We start from the raw sequence: 17,467 nt of genomic DNA, 5'->3' as shown, positions 1-17,467 counted from the left end.
AACACAGTAGAAATGCCTCACAATTTCAGTGCAGAAGGGGAGGTGCTGGGGTGGCAGGGCCCACACACTGGTAGGTAGGCAGCTGAAGCAGAGTGGCGTGGAGAGCACAGGGGGCAGGATGTCGGCAGGGTAATCAGAATGGAGTGGCCCACTGGCATCTTTGGCGGGGGTGAAGTGAGCCCAAATGCACAAGCAGCCCCTGCCTGTCCTGCTTTGTGTCAGCGTCTAGTGAATTTCAGCTGACAGTAGGAGTGGACTAACCTTGAGCACCTTCCCTGACCTGTGATTCTTCCCACCTTCTCATATCCTAATTATGCTCAATGCATAGAATTGGGTAGAAGCTGCATGAGGTGTCTGAGCAGAATCTAGCAGAGTGCCAGCTTGTAGTGGGCAGGCCCACATGAGATGAAGACTGTATGAGCCACCCCATCTGAAAATGCTTTCTGAATGGTTACCTGTGTGCAGGAGGGGTGATGGCTCCTACGTGCCATGGCTGGGAATGAATAAAGAGCGAAATGGTCCAGGCTGTCCAACAGTGGTGATCTGCTAGAGCCCAGTAAGACGAGATCCAAACAAATAGCTCAGAGACGAGGGGATGCCCTGATAACAGCTGTGCCAGATTAAGCCCAGTTCCCAGTCCATGCTCCCTGCCATTCCATCATGAGCTTGGAAAGAAAAAAAAAAACAAAACAACCTGACACCACTTTAGAGCGCTCTCCATAGTAAACGTGTTTGACCACAACTGGGGGAACATTTCCCAGTGGCCTTTTGCTTAGGTTGTCTGTTTGGCTGCTAGGGTCTCAGACAACCATGGATTTTTTAAGCTGTAGTGTGAACATGACCCAAAGGCCAATGACAAGGTTCCTAAGTTGTGTGGCAGGGAAAACGCAAAGATCAAGCTTAGATTTACATTTTTTTGTGTGTGTTTCCCATTTCTCCTTGTTTTTAAAACCAAATGAAATGATGCTCTTTTTACTTTTGCCCCTCTCTGTCTCTGAGGCTTAACAATCTTACTCCAAGCCATAGCTCACCAGCAGAATCAAAACCTCGAACACTTATACCTAATCAAAGATTTCAGAGAAAGACGTGAGTGTCCTCAATTAGTTCCTGTTCTTCTAACATGCATTTTATAGCACTGGGCATTTTACTAAACAGAGTTATACCTAAGGAAAACAATTAATTCTTATGAGTTTCTACATTTGCCTACTTAAAATAGAGTGCCCTGCTGAATATGACCTTTGAATGAAGAAATGCAGAGAAGTAAATTATGTTGCCATCTTTTTCCCTAGAAGTGAAATTACAATAAATGAATCAGCACCTATCATTTGCACAGGAATTTTGTTACCACCAGTCCCTCTTTACTTAGGATTGTCTAAGGGATTCCTTCATGCCTGTATGATTGATCAGAGCTCGCCTTACTTGCAGTGGTCAAGCTTGAATGCCAAGCTGGTATGAGCCTTCGATAGGTGAAATTGAAATTCATGGGAAAGAAAAATCCCAAACAGTAGATAAAGTTGGAGACTCTAAGGGCAAGAGCCCTTCCCTTCCTCCTGACAAGCATCAGTCTCACACTGTGGGCTTGCTTCAAGTTTCCCAGCTGAAGCAAATCACTACTAATCACAAGAAAAGTCAGAGCAGAATGAAGGTCTGCTGATCAGAAATACACTCCACAATGTAGTCACTTTATGTGCACATTTGTTCTTAATAAGAAAACTGTAATCACATGAAAAGCAGAAACAGGGACAGTGATTCTTTTCGGTAATATCTCCCAAATGTTTTTCTTCTGCTCTAAAGGATGAATGGTAAACCAGAGTTGGCCACGTGAACTCCATTGTAATACAGAAGAACTCCAGTTCAAGGAGGTCTCTTCCAACACTGCTATCATTGAAGAACCCTACTGCTATAAATAATGCATGCCATCTAACCAAAAATATTTTAGAATACCTAGCAGATCACTGGTTTAAAATAACTGGGCACCATGAATGCCCAGAGGTTATTTCATCTCTACGTAAACAGCTTCAGTTTCAGCAAAGGTTTCAGGGGAAAAAATAAGCCAGATGTCCTAGTATAAATCAAGAGATCCATGATTCTTTAAGTAAACACAGTGCCCCAAATCCATCATTTATATTGGAGTAACCAGCATTCCGGAAACACGTAACATAAGTGAGCAAGCCTCTAGCACAACCCTGTACTCAGAAGCCAGAAGGTTTAATCCCCAAATAGATTAAACTAGACAGATGGGTAAGACTGTTTACGATGTTCCCAGAATGGCTGTTTTTGTGATGTGCCTCAAAGAGGACACAGATGCATATGACCCATTTTCATTTTCTTTCTCTAAGCCTCTCCGCTTCACTGAGCCAGGCGCTGTGCAGAAGCAGGTTTGAATAAGTCAGGAACACATGAGCCCCAGACAGCCTCATTTATGACTCAAGAGAGAGAAAGATCAGAGCCATGAATCCTGAAGAAACTACCTTCAAACCAAGTAAACATGTTCTTCATTTGAAGATTATGCCAAGCTATAAATGTCGCACACTTTCAATCGCAGTTAATTTACAGTTATTTCTAATGTCAAATTTTCTTGATAAGTGGGATAAACTCAGAGCATAAATTTGAAAATTCATTGTCCCAACTGTCAACCTCTTACCTGTTCTTTGAGACTTTCAGTGATCTGTTTTGGACTAGCAAAGGGCAGAACCAATTCATCACGCCCCAGGATCAACAGTTATAGTATGTGCCTTTTCTGATTTTCCTGGAAAATACTAGATCATTCTAGAAGGATGGCTTTAAAAGTGTACAAAGCTGTATTGATAAAACTATATATAAACTAGTTTCAAGAAGAAGAAACTCAAATGAAAATGTCTATTCAAATAGCAACATACAAGCAGGACACTTTTCAAAAATCATTAATGCCCTTCCAACATCCTATTTCAAAGAGGGACCAGAGTCGATGGAATCCGTCAGGGCTGTGATTTGGGAATAGGTGTGAGAATAGAAAAGCTTCTCTACAACAGGGCTACAGCTGGTGTAGGGGGATTCAAAGGCTGTTGGTTTGTAAGTTTGCACCCTCTGTCAACATCTCTCATATCTTCCTCATCTGCCCACCGGAACCCCTCTGCACACTCCCCCTCCCCCCATTGACGCGCGCGCGCACGCACACACACACACACCCCTTGACACTCCCTGGGTTTAGAGACTGTCTATATCCCAAGCACATAAAATCAAGAACAACTCAGATTCCACCGGCACAAGCATGTAGCGTCTGCATCTTAGTGGCAATGCCACAGGAACCAAGGGTTTCTCTCCCTTGAAGATTTGTATAGTTTGAAATGAATAAAAGATAAGGAGCCTGTGAGCATGGGCATGAGGTTCACAAGATTAGTATTCATGTGGCTGTTTATTCCCTCCAAGGCTAAACAGCTAAAGTCATTTCCTTCCAAACAAAGGTCTTTTAGGATATTTTTATTCAGCGTTCAGAATTTAAACTCATGCCTTCCTTAAATGGCCCAGCTTGCTACTTCAGCTCCATTTAACCTTCTTACCCATCCTCACATTTCCACAAGAAGCAATTTTAAAATAATACGCTGCACCTAAAGGGCTATCATCAATTTCATTAAACCATTCCAACAAATAACTATTTTAAGCATACAAGGTATAGGATAATGTTTCCTTTAGGAAAATATTAGATAGTATTTTTGGTTTTGTTTTTTGCCAGATGGGATCACTGTGATTTACATGATCAAAATAACATACTTATTTGATAGAAAAATTAACATATACTAAATTTTCATCTCAGTTGAAATACATTTCAGATTTGCAAAGCTATAGTTTAGGTAGCTATATTTAAGGGACATATTTTGGATCTACCTTTTTTTTTTTTTTTTGTCATAAATAACCCTTTTAGACCTATGAGGATAGAGCATTTTCAACAGCCTACACAACCACCACCTTGGTGAAATTCCTTCCTTTTGCCAGCACCACCCTGGAGTGAATTCCTTCCTCTTCAACTTCACCCTTGAACTCACTGCTTCTCCTATGGTTCCCAGCTGAGAGAGCTGTGCTGGTCAGAACGCTGCATGTTATCAGCACTGTGTCCCCCTGCCCCGCTGCTCATATCCAACAAGTGCCAAGATGATCCATTTTATCTCCTAAACCTCCTTCCAGCCCTGCCGTGTCTCTGCATCCACACGATCACTAGTAGATTTGAGCCCCCACCATCTCACACGTGGATTACGGCACAGCTGTAATTGATTTTTCTGATCCCAGCTTTGCTGGCTCTGATTCCTTCTTCCTAATGCCTGCAGAATGGGCATGTGAAACTGCTAAACTCATTCTGTGCCTCTGATACCTGAACCTTCTCATTGGCTCCTGTTACTCTGCGGATTAACTCCCCACTCCAAAACACAATATTCAAGGTCATTATCCATCTTTCTCTCTCCTTTATCTGGGGCATTTGTCACACTGATTATTTTTGCTGTACCTTGAATATGACTCATTCCTGAGTATACCTCTTTTTATTTTGTATTTCTGAAATACCCATTGTGTTCCAGGTTCCGTGCTAGAGGTTGAGAAATAAGGGTAAACAAAGACAGTCTTACCCCAAGCATTCCAACAGTAATGGCACTTCGTCTAGCATAGCATGTCCCAGCCTACATGATAACTGACTTCATTTGTCTGTAGCACATCTAGAGTCTCAGCTCTATGAAGGAGAAGGGTAGGCTAGGTTTATTTTGCTTAGTCTTGTGTTCTCAGCCCCAAGCGGAAAGCCTGGCATGTAGCAGTAATTTCAGAGATTAAAAAACAAAAATTAACATTTAATTACACCAGTCACCTATTAAAGAAGGGTAATCTGGTTGGATCAAAACAGGGTAATTTCTTACACATCTTCCCAAAGAAAAGTACATCTCCAACAACATACAGTAGTTCTCTAGAACTTTTTGAACCTTTGAACAGTTCCCCCCAGAGCAGAACTCTGAGACAAAGCCTTGGGTGTAGTTAGTTTGAGAAGTGGTCATGGAATGTACAAGAAAGTAGGAAACAGGAGAGAGAAGGTAAAAGTCCAATGAAAGAGCATTAATGAGTAGGTTACCAGGATGGGCAAGTGGGGCTCAGACTCCTGAATAAGCACACAGGATGTTCCCAGAACTGTCCCAGTGAAGGACTGAGACGCCAGGGTATTTATCCACTGATTTCTATCCTTTATTGGTTAAGGGATGCTCCTGGAGACATTAAATTCTTGTCATGTCCAGGCTGCCCTTTAGTGGGACTGAGGGAAACTCCCAAGGCACTGGAGAAGTCCCTGAAAAGGAAGTAGGGAGATGGGGGCACTTGGGATGGGAAGTTTCTGCATATATGGGAGCGGTCCAGTGGGGCTACAGGTGAACTCAGAGCTGGGCTAAGGGCTCACAGAGCAGGCATTGTCAGCATTTGCTAAGCACACTTAACATAGCATATTTATATATATATATATATATTAAAAAAAGTCTGGAGTGCCAAAAATTTTTACTCCTAGTATCCCCTAAATAGCAGGTTAGAGTATTGCTGAATTGTGAGGGATTTCCAAAACACCAGAATTGCCTAAAAACCAGATTCACAGGTAGGTGACCATTAAAGTGCCCTGGGTAGGAAAAGAATCAGACATTTCAGAGTGGTCCAGAAAGCTAAGGGGAGATTGTGAGCATCTACCCAAGCCACACACTGTCAACAAAACGACCTGAGGATGATGCCAAGGGCCCAGATGCTACTTCTGGCAAGACAGCATTGATTTCTTTCCCTGTCTTCCAAGAAAAGAGACTTTCTAGTAAACCACAGTGGGAGGAAAACACACATTCCCCCTCCATATACTTACCAAACCGTCCCCAGGTCTGATTAATAAAACACCTTTTTAAAATTAATAAATTTTTTTAAAGAAAAGAAATTAGAGATTTCCTTGAAGAAAAAAAATTGTATATGCATATAAACAAACTGAAAAAAAATTTTATTTGTATATGAAAGTGACAAATGCTTCTATCATCATCATAAATAAAAAGGAATAGTACTGTGATCACACAGGAAGGAAATGCACGAAACAATGCGATGACGATGGTGATCTAAGGCATTTGTCTGCAAAATGCAAAACTAAAAACACCAAAATACACAAAATGTGAGGTTTCACGTACAAGTTTTCCTCTCTCCTCCCTTCTGCAAGTTCATTCAAGTGATGGTGAAGTAACAATAGTGATAAATAAAAGCCCAAAGGAACAGAATGGGAAAGTGAGGTTAAAAAGACAAGGAAAAAAAGTTCTTTTTTTTTTTTTAACCATCTGAGGAGAGGTCACAGAGTAAAGGAAGAAAACTGAAGTCTGAGTGCCCACAGAGAAGGTAACTAATAAGAAGCTAGTGACCATTGCCAGAATACTGGAGAAAATCCGGAAGTGCAGACACATGGCACCCATGAGTGAAGGGGCAAAGCTTGGGGCTGAAAGCAGAAAGACTGGTTGAAAGTCTAAATATGGAACTGTGGAACCTCAGTATGCCCTCCACTGTCCCGTTCTGCCTGGCTCCTCCCTTTCCTTGAATCTACCCCAGCAGGAAACAGGAGATACCTGTCTCTGTGAGGTTTAGAAGGTCACCAGATACGACCACCAATACAGTAACAGATTCAGGTGAGACTCGCCAGCAAATGCTCAAACCACGGGATGAAAACTTTTCATAGGATGAAAAAATGGGATATTTACAAAGTCTCCAAGTATCACTTCTTAGATTACTTAGAAATTACTAAAAGACAAATATACCTGTACAATGAAAAAATATGAAGGATACCGTCTATACCTCACACATAAGGAGACTAGTGGATTAGCAGCACCTCCTGATGTGATGGACTGGGAAGAACTAATAAGATAAACTGAAATCATGGAACATTCCAAAAATAACTTCCACAATGTCTGTTTCACCATACACACACACCACAAAAGATGGGGAAATTTTTCTAGGTTACAGTAGGATAAAAAGACTTGACAATCAAATGTGATGCACTGGATATGTTAACAAAAACAAAATAGAAAACACCACTCTGGGGAAACTAGAGAAATCTGAACACGGACTGCACACTGGATATGTTATTGTATTAGTGCCAAGTTTCTTGACTGTGATAATGCTCGCATGGTTATATTTCCAAAGAGTCTCTTTTCTTAGAAGATGTATGTTGAAGTATTTGTGAATGAAGTGTCAACATCTCCAACTTAATGCTTAATACTCACAAAGTTCTGCAAGAAAAGAATATTGATATGCACATACATGACAAGTGCAGAGACGGTACCTGGTTTGAGATAACACATCCCCTGTTGTGACAAGACCAGCCACACATGCTAAATGAATAGTCAAGCAAGATTCAAAGGGAACTGCTGAAACTTTTTGGCATGATGACTGGGACTGCAGCAGACATGAGAAAAGTGAACTCTCTATAGGAAGATCTAGAGAATGCTGCCAGCAATGCCCATGTTCCCTGTTACCCACTGGAGATGAGTCTTTGGGGTCAAAAAAACCTCAGACTATATTGAATCATGTTACCCAAACACTTACAGAATACCTACTGAGGTACCCAAACTTTAAGAGATGATACAGATGTGGTATGCCACCCATTATGTAAATATGAATAAATACATTGAAATGAATGACATAAAATTTTTTTTTCCTATTGGCTTTTAAATTCATGCAACTAAGATCTCTCCATATTTGTGAACATCATATGATCCTGTGGGGGAAAGATATTGACAGACAGTCATACTTTCTAGATCTATTTCTGTCTCAATCTTTACCTAGCAGCCAAGTTTACAAATAGAGTCTAAAACAGAAAGGTGAAAACTAGAAAAATAATTAGTCCTTTTCTAAAAAATGAAATGATCAGCCTTAATAGCTTCAGTAATTTGCTAGTCTAATATCGGTTTTATTTTAGTTCTTATTACTACATAATGAATTAATCCAAAACTTAGCAGTTGAAGCATCCACTTTTTTATGATCTCAGTGTATTGGTTAATGGATCCAAGAAGGGCTTGGCTGGGCAGTTTTTGCTTGGAATTTCTCATGAGGATGAAGTTAGATGTAGATGGAGTTGAAATCATCTTAAGGATGGTTTGGATGTCCAAGATGGCTCACTCCCATGACTGAGAGTTGATACTGGTTGTTAGCTGGGAGCTCAACTGGACTGTTGGCCAGAGTGTAGATGTAGGTCCTCTTCCCCCGTGGTGATCCTAGGGGGTGGTACTAATTTTTTACACGGTAGTTGGCTTCCCCAAATACAACAATTCATGAGAACCAAGCAGAAAGTACATGACCTTCATTGACCTTGACTTGGAAATTGTACATGATACGTCTGCTTAATTCTATTAGTAAAAAAGCATATCACTAAAGTTAGTCCAGAGCCAAGGGAAGGGAACACAGGCTCCTCCTCTCAAAGAAAGGAGTGTTAAAGAACTGGCAATATGTTTTAAAACCACTATGCTTCAGTTGTGAAGTTCTGATTTTTAATTAGAATTCTAAAAAAAGAAGGTCTTTACTGGATGAATTAGAGCAGATAAAAGTTAGATTACTCTCACATAATCAGATAACAAGGTAAAGCTACCTTCTGAGACTATCTCCAAATATTAAGAAATAGTAAATGACCAGATAGATGGACAGATAGGTAAGTTGTTGAATGGTGAATGGATGGATTGATGGAGAGATGGATAAATAAATGGATGGAGGTAGACAGATGGCATGGCAATGAGAGAACTATCTTGATGAATTCAAATACAGTAAGGGCTGCTCCCAACCCTAACCTGTATATTGGGGTTGCAATCTGGAGGGTACTCATGCTAAAACCACCATTCATTCAGAAACAATTACTAAATAGGGTGAAACCAGGGCAGAGGGTGGGTTCTGACATGAAAAAATGCTCCATAAGCGTGATAAGGAAATGCAGATTTACACAGGAGAAACTCCACTGGATCAGCACAGAACTCCATCTGTCCCGGCCAGCTGCTCAGTTCTGCTCTAGAGTTGGTAGCACCATGTCAGCTCATGGCAGGAGACAGATCATCCTCTGAAAATGGGAATCAAACTATTTGGCAGAGGAGAACAAGTAAACGATTCATTCCATCCTGCAAATCTGTCATTGCATTACCTGTGTCCTTCCTTCTTAAGTTTCCTCAGTCGGGGCAATTACTAGGACACAGAACCAGGCTGAGAGAAGTACTAAGACAATGCGAGGCGAGATGAAAGGGGCAGTTCCACTTGTTTAAAGCTCCAAAGGCTACAACGGGGTTGGTTCTCTGGTTACAACATATGGCTTCGAGACATGATCCCTCATGAAGAAAATGAAATAGAACTTGTCATTGTGGACAGATTGTCAGGGGGGAAAATGATGGTGGCGGGCATATTATGGGATAAGGACAGACAGCACTGTTACATTTGGGAAGCTCCGAAAGCTGCAGCAGCGTTTGTGTTGCTCCCTGGATTGGTTCCATCTGTCGAGTGCTGCTAAGAATATTTTGACAGTGGAAATTTGTGAGATGAAGCCACCTCCACTGTGTAGTGACATTTATTAGTCAGAATATCCATGATGGAAGGAGGGAGGATTTGAGACACTGGTTCAAGGGAACTGGAACTGAAATATCATGAGGCTCACACTAATGGGATTTCAGTTGACCTTTGACAATGGAGTCTTTGATATCAATTGCTAGGGTTTGAGATGGCAGAGAGGGAGAAGGGAGAGAATCCTTTGGTTTTTGACTCAGCAGCAGGCTGTCAAGATAGTGGACAGGTGAGATAATTGTTAACTCTCAGGCTGGCTAATTAAAGGAGATGGGAAGTAATAGGGATGTTAATTCTGCTCACTCACCTGAGTCTCCTTTGGAAAAGGGAATTCCTTTTGAATCCTAAAAGAGATCAATCCACTGCTTGACATGTACCCAGGTGAGTATGAAAAATGTGCCTTCAGGCTGAGTGATGTATGAATCAGATGTCAAGCTTCACATGGTAAAATAGCGATGTTACCTTTTAATTGCTCTGGGAGATAGGAAAGTCATCTGAAGCTCAAGCGCAGCAACCACTGAAGACATGACATCAAAGGGAATCATCTTTCAAACCAGGAGGGAGTGAAAGGGAAGATCAAAAGCTCCCCTACCTCACTCACCTTCACATTGATGTGTTTTGTGTGTCCATTTCAATCTTGCTAACACTTCCTTTTAAGTAAATCTGAATTCTTTTCTTTATTCTTAGGAGGTTTCCTGCAGGCGTGCAGGATAAAACAACTTCATTGTTAATCCATTCCCAATTTTAGCTCAAGTGTGGCGATCCCTTGAAATCAAGTTGCCTGGGTTATCATTCAGACTCTGACACTTAATAGTGATGGAACTCAGAGAGTGTTTTCTCATCTCTCCAATGCAAATGTGATTAGAAACTTCCTAGGGTTGTTGTGAGGAAATTCTAATATGTTGAAACTTCCACAAGTAACCACTTATACCATGCCTGGCACATTGTTGTAATTCAAGAAGTATTAGCTACTATTATGTTTGTCCGTGGTCTTAAAAAAAGGCCTGTCTCTCCACTGGCAGTGCTGTTCAAATACAGGGGAGATGTAGGTGTGGTGGAAGACTGGATGGAGACAGGGCAAATCTGAGTGTGACCTGTTGTTTACTGCCCATGCCATGGTGTACAATGCCAGTTAGATTTTTTTCTTAAAACATGGTAAATCCAGGGATTTATTAAGTTGAGGGTTTAAAAAAAAATGGCTCAATGTATTTCTAAGCAGATCTGCAAACTCGCTATCCCTTGAGGACAAAGCTTTGTCCTCTGGTCACAAATGTTTCTGAAAATACAATGAAACACGATTTACTTCCAAAACTATATATGACCAAAATGAAAAGAAAAAAGGAAAATTAGGGATTTTAAAGGTGACCCTATAATTCCAAAGAGATTCATTTTTCATTCTCACTGTGTAACAGCTTCACTCCAAGATTACTGAGTGTGCAGTATCTGTTTTCTGTGGGCTGCTGCCAACAGATGGCTTATTTTGAGTGGAGAGAAATATCATTAAGGAACAAAGAGAAATTAAGACTAAATAGGAAATTAAATATGTTCTTGGGATTACAACTGATGATCAAGGAGTTGCAAACCAGTGATTTGCAGCTTAATATTTTGCCTGCAGCCAATTCCCACTGTTTTAAGGAAACCTTAATATTAAGAAGGCTGTTCTCACACCATGCAATTTATTTGTCTTTCTGTCTTGCCAGTGCCTTTGCCAAACATCATAATTTGCCCAGAATCCTGAACTGCAAGATGAACAAATAATATTCATTTCCTCTATGGAGAAAACATCCTTTGATAGAATTGTCTCCTTCCTTCCCTTTCACGGCAGTGTGTTCTCCATGTCAGAGATGTGAAATGGAGTCGAGCCTACTTGAAAGCAGAGTATAAATTAGCTTCTAAATGAAAACAGTTAGAAGGAAAACATTTTCAAATGACAGCCAAACTCTATCAGCGGCTAAAGCACTTGAAGTCTCTCTAAGGAATGCAGCATCAAAATGAAGGCTCTGAAGCCCAGAATGTGACCCTACCAGTGTTCACTGGGTTAAGGAATTTCCCTGAAGGGCTATGGGAGATGGAAATCAAATGGCAAAAGCAAGATAGGCTTCCTCTAAAAACCAGCTGTCATGGTTGACTTTTAAAGGTACATATAGCTATTATTTTACCTAACAGTACTTAAATATCCTAACAAAGAAAAACCAGTCAGTCAATAGCAACCGAGTGAAATACAGCTCCATCCTCAGTTACATTAGAAGTGCTCGAACACATGCAGGAGCAGGTGGAGGAGGAGAGGATGTTTGGGTACCAGCGTGTGTCAGCCCCTCCAGCACCATACTGATGTATTCATGACCAAATTCACACTGAGGCTCTTGGACACAGGTCTGACTCTATTCCCAGATGAGGGCAATGCCAGGAAAATCTCATCTTGGATGGCTTCTCTGTTGCTTGAAACAAATTAGTCTGGCCCAAATCTCTGTGGCATAATTCGAGAGAATACATTAAAAATTGTAATCAACTCTCCCCATCCGAGCTGTTATATGAGTGAGAACCTATTCAAAACAGCACAGGAGAATTCTTGCTCCCATCTAAAGAGCCTGGATTCTTGAGGTAAGAGTTTGGGGTCTTTCTTTCAGCTCAGTCTGTGGTTGTCAGAGAATTGCTGAGCCTTTCTGTTGGGCTGCTATTATTGATGGTGGAGTCAGGGACTAAAGCAAGCAAGATGACTTCAAGGAAAGAGTCAATCTGAGGGCAAACGTCTATTCCCCAAATCTAGATGCTGTGCGGTGATTGGCCTCTGGCTGTGGGTTACTCTAGAGCGGTGGGAGGCACAGTCACGTCCCCACCGCTTCCTCCGCTCTGTACACACCACCGCTTCCCATGGGGCTCTGCAGGGCTCCCCTGCGGTGGGGAGGCCACCTCCCCTGCCCCTTGACTCTGTGCTCAGCCACGTGATTTGCTTTGGCCAGTAAATTGCCAGCAGATGTGACACCAGCAGAGTTGCAAAGCATCTGGGTCACCGAACTTGCGCAGCCTTGTACCTCTGCCATCACCATGAGGACGAGCCCAGGTGGGCCTCTTATCCCTGAGGGAGGATAAAAGGGAGATGGACGACAAATCGTCGACCTGGCCATGCCTAACCTTGATCAGCCAAGAGCTGGCTGATACCTGGACACCCTTAAGCAAGCACCGCGAGCCCAGCACAGCCGCTCAGCCAGGATTGCTGTGCTTGTGGGTGAAATGTGCCAAATAACTGCTTAACGCTTTTAGTGACTGATTTTGGGAGGTGCTTAAGGTGCTAAGCCACCGCTTAAAACTGTGGCAGTGAAAACAAATCAATTAAAAAAGTTTCGCTTCGCCTCATTGCCTGGATGTAAACCGTTTGTAAGCTTCCATTCTCTGCAGCATGGTGTTCCATCGCTCTACTGCGTGGCTTGAAAGTCAAGGAAGTGGTATTCCTGGCAGCAGAGGTATAAGCCTTCAATACGTGGCACCGAAAACTTGACTGTCTGCCTGCGATCCCATTAAAATAATAGTAACTAAACCTTACTGAGGGCCTATTATGTGCCAAACACTTTTCAGCACACACTATATCCTCCAGATCCGCTGCAACCTTACAAGCAGGGCATATTCCCCGTTCCCACAGAACAGGTGAAGAAACTGCCACTCGGAAAAGCTAAGTGATTTGCTCGCGGACCTACAGCTAGTATATTTGAACCTAGGTTTAACTGACTCAAACCAAAATAGAAGCCCCTATGCCAACTTCCCCTTATCATGGTAAAACCCCAAAGGATTTTAACAGCAAATCATTTTATTTTAATAGTTCTAGGAAAGCACAGAAAGGACTGAAAATTGCAGTCAGTTCTTAAGAGATTGAACAATCCTAAATCTACAGATGTCTGTGTTTATGGACATGGTACAGGGCAGGGACATCGAACCAGAAGCCCAGTCCCAAAAGGAGCTCTTTGGTATTTACCAGGATCTGGTCCTCTGCTGGCAGGTCAAATTCAGAAGAGTCACCTGCTCTGATGTGAAGGGTTGTGCTGCCAAGAGAATGGGCGAGTCCTGGGCCCATGGGTAGAGTTGGTCTTATTCACTGAAGAATGACTAGGTTCGCAGCGGAGGGAAAGGCAAAGGTCAAGACCCCTATTTTTAAAGAAATCACTTGGCTGTTTGACGAAGCTTACACTAGTACATATTGTGAGAACCAATATTTCTGCGAAATTGTGCTGAGGGACAGATTTCAGAGAAGTCAAAATCAGTCAAGCGCCTAAAACTGTAGAGTTCAGGCAATGCATTTTTATTCTGTCCTTCTTGTCTTTTTGAAACAATCCATCTTTGAAGAGCCATTGAAGTCTCCCCTCCTTCTAGGGCCCTTCGTAGAGAGATTGTACCCACATTGACCCCTCTCCACTCTGAATATCCCCGGCGAACATGGACTCATCCCGTTTCAGTCCAACTTTCCAGTTTCTTAGTAGGTCCATGTAAGTGCACAGGATTCTCAGACCTCTAGTGTAATGGTGATGGTGATTTTGACAATGCTATCCACTATTTAATGTACTTTTCCATATGCCCAGTCTCTTTACAACCACTGAGCTCACAATAACCCCAGGAAGTAGGTACTATTATAATCCCCATGTTAGAAAGAAGAAACTGAGGCTTACGAAAGTCACATAATTTGCTCAAGGTCACACAGCCAGAGAGTGGCTGAGTGGGATGCGAAGATATTCAGTCTGACTCCAACAGTCTTGGCTTTGACCATCTCCATAGATGACACCCTCTGATCTCCTTCTGTTGTATAAGCCCAAGGTGCCTGGCACACTGAGAAGTGCAGAGCAGGCCCTCGTCTGCATGAGTTATACAGGTCACAACCTCAGAGGTTTCCAGCAATTACCCGATGTCTGACAACCGACGGGATGCCCAAGACAGGCTCACTCGTTAGGATCACGTGGGTCTCTCACAAATGTAACATTCCCACGTGGTGTGGAGGGGAAGGAGGGCATTATGTCATGGTCTATATCCTGCGTGCAAACACAGATTAGAGAGATTCTTTTCAATGCCTGTGTCCCAAACATATACACAACAGCCATCCGCAACTGGACTGACTTAGCACCTACCTTGTATGAGGCAGCATGCTGGGCAGTAGTTATAAATACGAAAAAGGTTTTCTTAGATTTTTTTTTTATTACAAACAGAAAAACCTATTGGAGAATAATATATTAAGAATTTGGCTAAATGTTCTGAGCTTCCTGAAGAAAACAGTCAGGCAAAACTCAATATCACACAAGGCGCTGCTTTGGGACATGTGGGTATGTGACAGTCATATTACAGAATCAAAATATTCTGAAGAAAATCAAAAGATTCAGCTCTTTCTACTGAGTTTGGGCTGCTTGCCCAGTAATCAAAACTCATCATACGAATGCCAAGTTGTTCAAATTCATCTGGGAAGGGGCTCCTGTATTTTTCTATTTAGCTCTTTCCTTTTTTCAAATTTCTAATTGATAGCCAAATTTCTGCACTTCCATCAGTATAATTAAATATTCTCTAACATTAAATGAAGAGAAATGAAAGAGATCATAGTAGGAAGTGTACCCAAGGCCTCTCTTTTTAAGAGGCAATTGTTTCTATACTCTAGACTCATAAATCCAATTTTTCTAAAATAATTACTATTTGAATATGCCTTGGTATCTCAAACTCAGTGTAACTAATGATGAATTAACAGTGTCTTCCCATAAAAACGGAATGATCTTCATGAACCTCCTATCTCCTTCAGTAGCACCTTCTTACGGATTACATTGTGTCCCCTAAAAATTCTTATGTTGAAGTCCTAATATGTAATACCTCAAAATGTGACCTTATTAGGAGAAAGGGTCATTGCAGATGTTATTAGCTAAGATGAGGTCATACTGGAATGGGGTGGACCTCTAATTCAATATGTCTGGGGTCCTCGTGAAAAGGGAAAACTTGAACTAGATATACACACTATGAGAATGTCATGTAAGATGAAGACAGAGTTCAGGGTGATGCTGGTGCAAACCAAGGAACACCAAAGACAGCCAGCAAACCACCAGAAGCTAGGACAAAGGAGGAAACAGATTCTTTCTTATAGCCTTTGGATGGAATGAACCCTGCTGGTACCTTGCTTTTGGAATGTCTAGCATCCCGATCCATGAGACATTAAATTTCTGTTGTTTAAGCTGCCTAGTTTGTGGTACTTTGTTATGGCAACCCTAGCTGATATACACCCCCATCAACCAAGTTACCCTGGGATTCTTTCTAATCCTTCAGCCCCAGCACCAAGTTTTAGATTTCTTTTATACCATCCCCCATTGGATTTTCCACATCCAATGTCTTGTCTTTGGTTCAAGTGCTCCTTCTTCTCATTTGAATTGCTATCAGAGTCTCTCCACTGGCTAACATGCCTTCTCTTCTGATTCCTTGCCTTACCTCCCATTATGCCTCCTTCATACTGTAGCCAGGGTCATTTTTGGTAAACTGCAAATCTGATCATGTAAATCATGCAAATCTGATCATGCCAACCCCTCCACACCACAGGATACATCTCCTAATGACCTTTAGATATCCCAACTCTTTAGCATAGCATTCAAGGCTGGTCATGATTCAGTCCTGGCCAAACATTCACTCCATCATGACACTCCCCCATATTCAAGTAATATTCCAGGTCCTGCATCCAGTCCTGCTGAGCTGTTTGCCAGAATCTGAACACTCATGCTTTCTGCTGTCCTACATTTTTACCAGTTCTTCCTCATGTGCCCTCCAGGTGGAATTCCCTTTCAGCTATAACCCTCTCATCATCACTTCATCCCTTCTACTTAAAGTCTAGCCCAGTGCTCACCATGGAGCAGTTTTTAAATAGGTGTTTATTGAGTGAATGTGTAAAATAAAAATTTCATCTTATTAAAATATGAGCCACTGAACATGCTGGATAACCCAGTGGGGGGAAAAATGCCTCGTGTAACCAACAAGTCAGTAAAAATTTCTCCACTCAAACCTGAGTTGATTAAATTCTACTCCAATATTGAAAATAAAAATTTATTGAACAAAAACCAATAGCTAGAAAAGCAATATCTAGAAAAGACACTGGGAAAGCAATACCAGAGTTGGGATGTTTCAACATTGCTGCACACTTGGCTGAAGTTTCACGTGATATTAACGAGCTGGCAAGATGTTCTTAGATAATCCCGTGTGCATCCACGGTGCTGCTGCACACCTGGGTCCTCCCACAGCCAGCTGAAGCCCCACATGCTCCTCTTTGGCTCTGATTTGAATCTTTCTCATTTTGGAGAAAGCATTTGGCTCATGCAATATACCATGGATTTATCTGGTTAGAGTTTCATGCCTTTCCTAGATCTCTTGAGATTCTGAAGCTTGCTGCAAAAGACACATTTCTCACTGGATTTGTTGGTTACATATATTCCTAATGATTGCCTCAAAGGGAAAAATTCAAGAGTTCTATATTAAGAACAAAATAAGGTCAAAAATAGAATAAAATGTTCTATTGTGTATTTAAAATAGCAAAAGTATTTTATATAACTTATATTTTATATGTTTCATGATTTATATTTTATAATTTATATTTTTGTACAACATATTTGTATTACATAAAATATAAATGTTTGATATAATATGTATTCTCGGGCCTACAATTAGCACAAAAATGCAGTAGAATCGGAAATATCAATTTAATCTGTTGCCACTCAGTAAGAATACTCAGTTGTTTATTCTCTTATGACTGTTCTGTTTTCAAGCTACATTATCCATGAAATATATTTCTTCAACATTTCTCTACCAAAAAATTCAATTGTTTCTATTCATTCATTCAAAATGTGCACATTCTAAAGGCCAAGGGAAAAAGCATTGGTTTAAGAAAACTACCCTTTTATATTTTTAAGTGGGCTGTGCTATCCTC

General features: G+C 41.3%; 1 protein-coding gene across 2 annotated transcripts in view; it reads right to left on the bottom strand.

The window, feature by feature from the left end:
* The window catches only part of MACROD2 (mono-ADP ribosylhydrolase 2), a 1,873,695-nt gene that overhangs the window by 414,199 nt on the left and 1,442,029 nt on the right, over positions 1-17,467 (bottom strand). The window lies entirely within an intron of this gene.

This window comes from Camelus dromedarius, chromosome 18, assembly GCF_036321535.1.
Source record: "Camelus dromedarius isolate mCamDro1 chromosome 18, mCamDro1.pat, whole genome shotgun sequence".
NCBI classification, from domain to species: Eukaryota; Metazoa; Chordata; class Mammalia; order Artiodactyla; family Camelidae; genus Camelus; species Camelus dromedarius.
The sequence above is the reverse complement of the archived record's forward strand: the minus strand, read 5'-3'. Positions and strand labels throughout refer to the sequence as shown.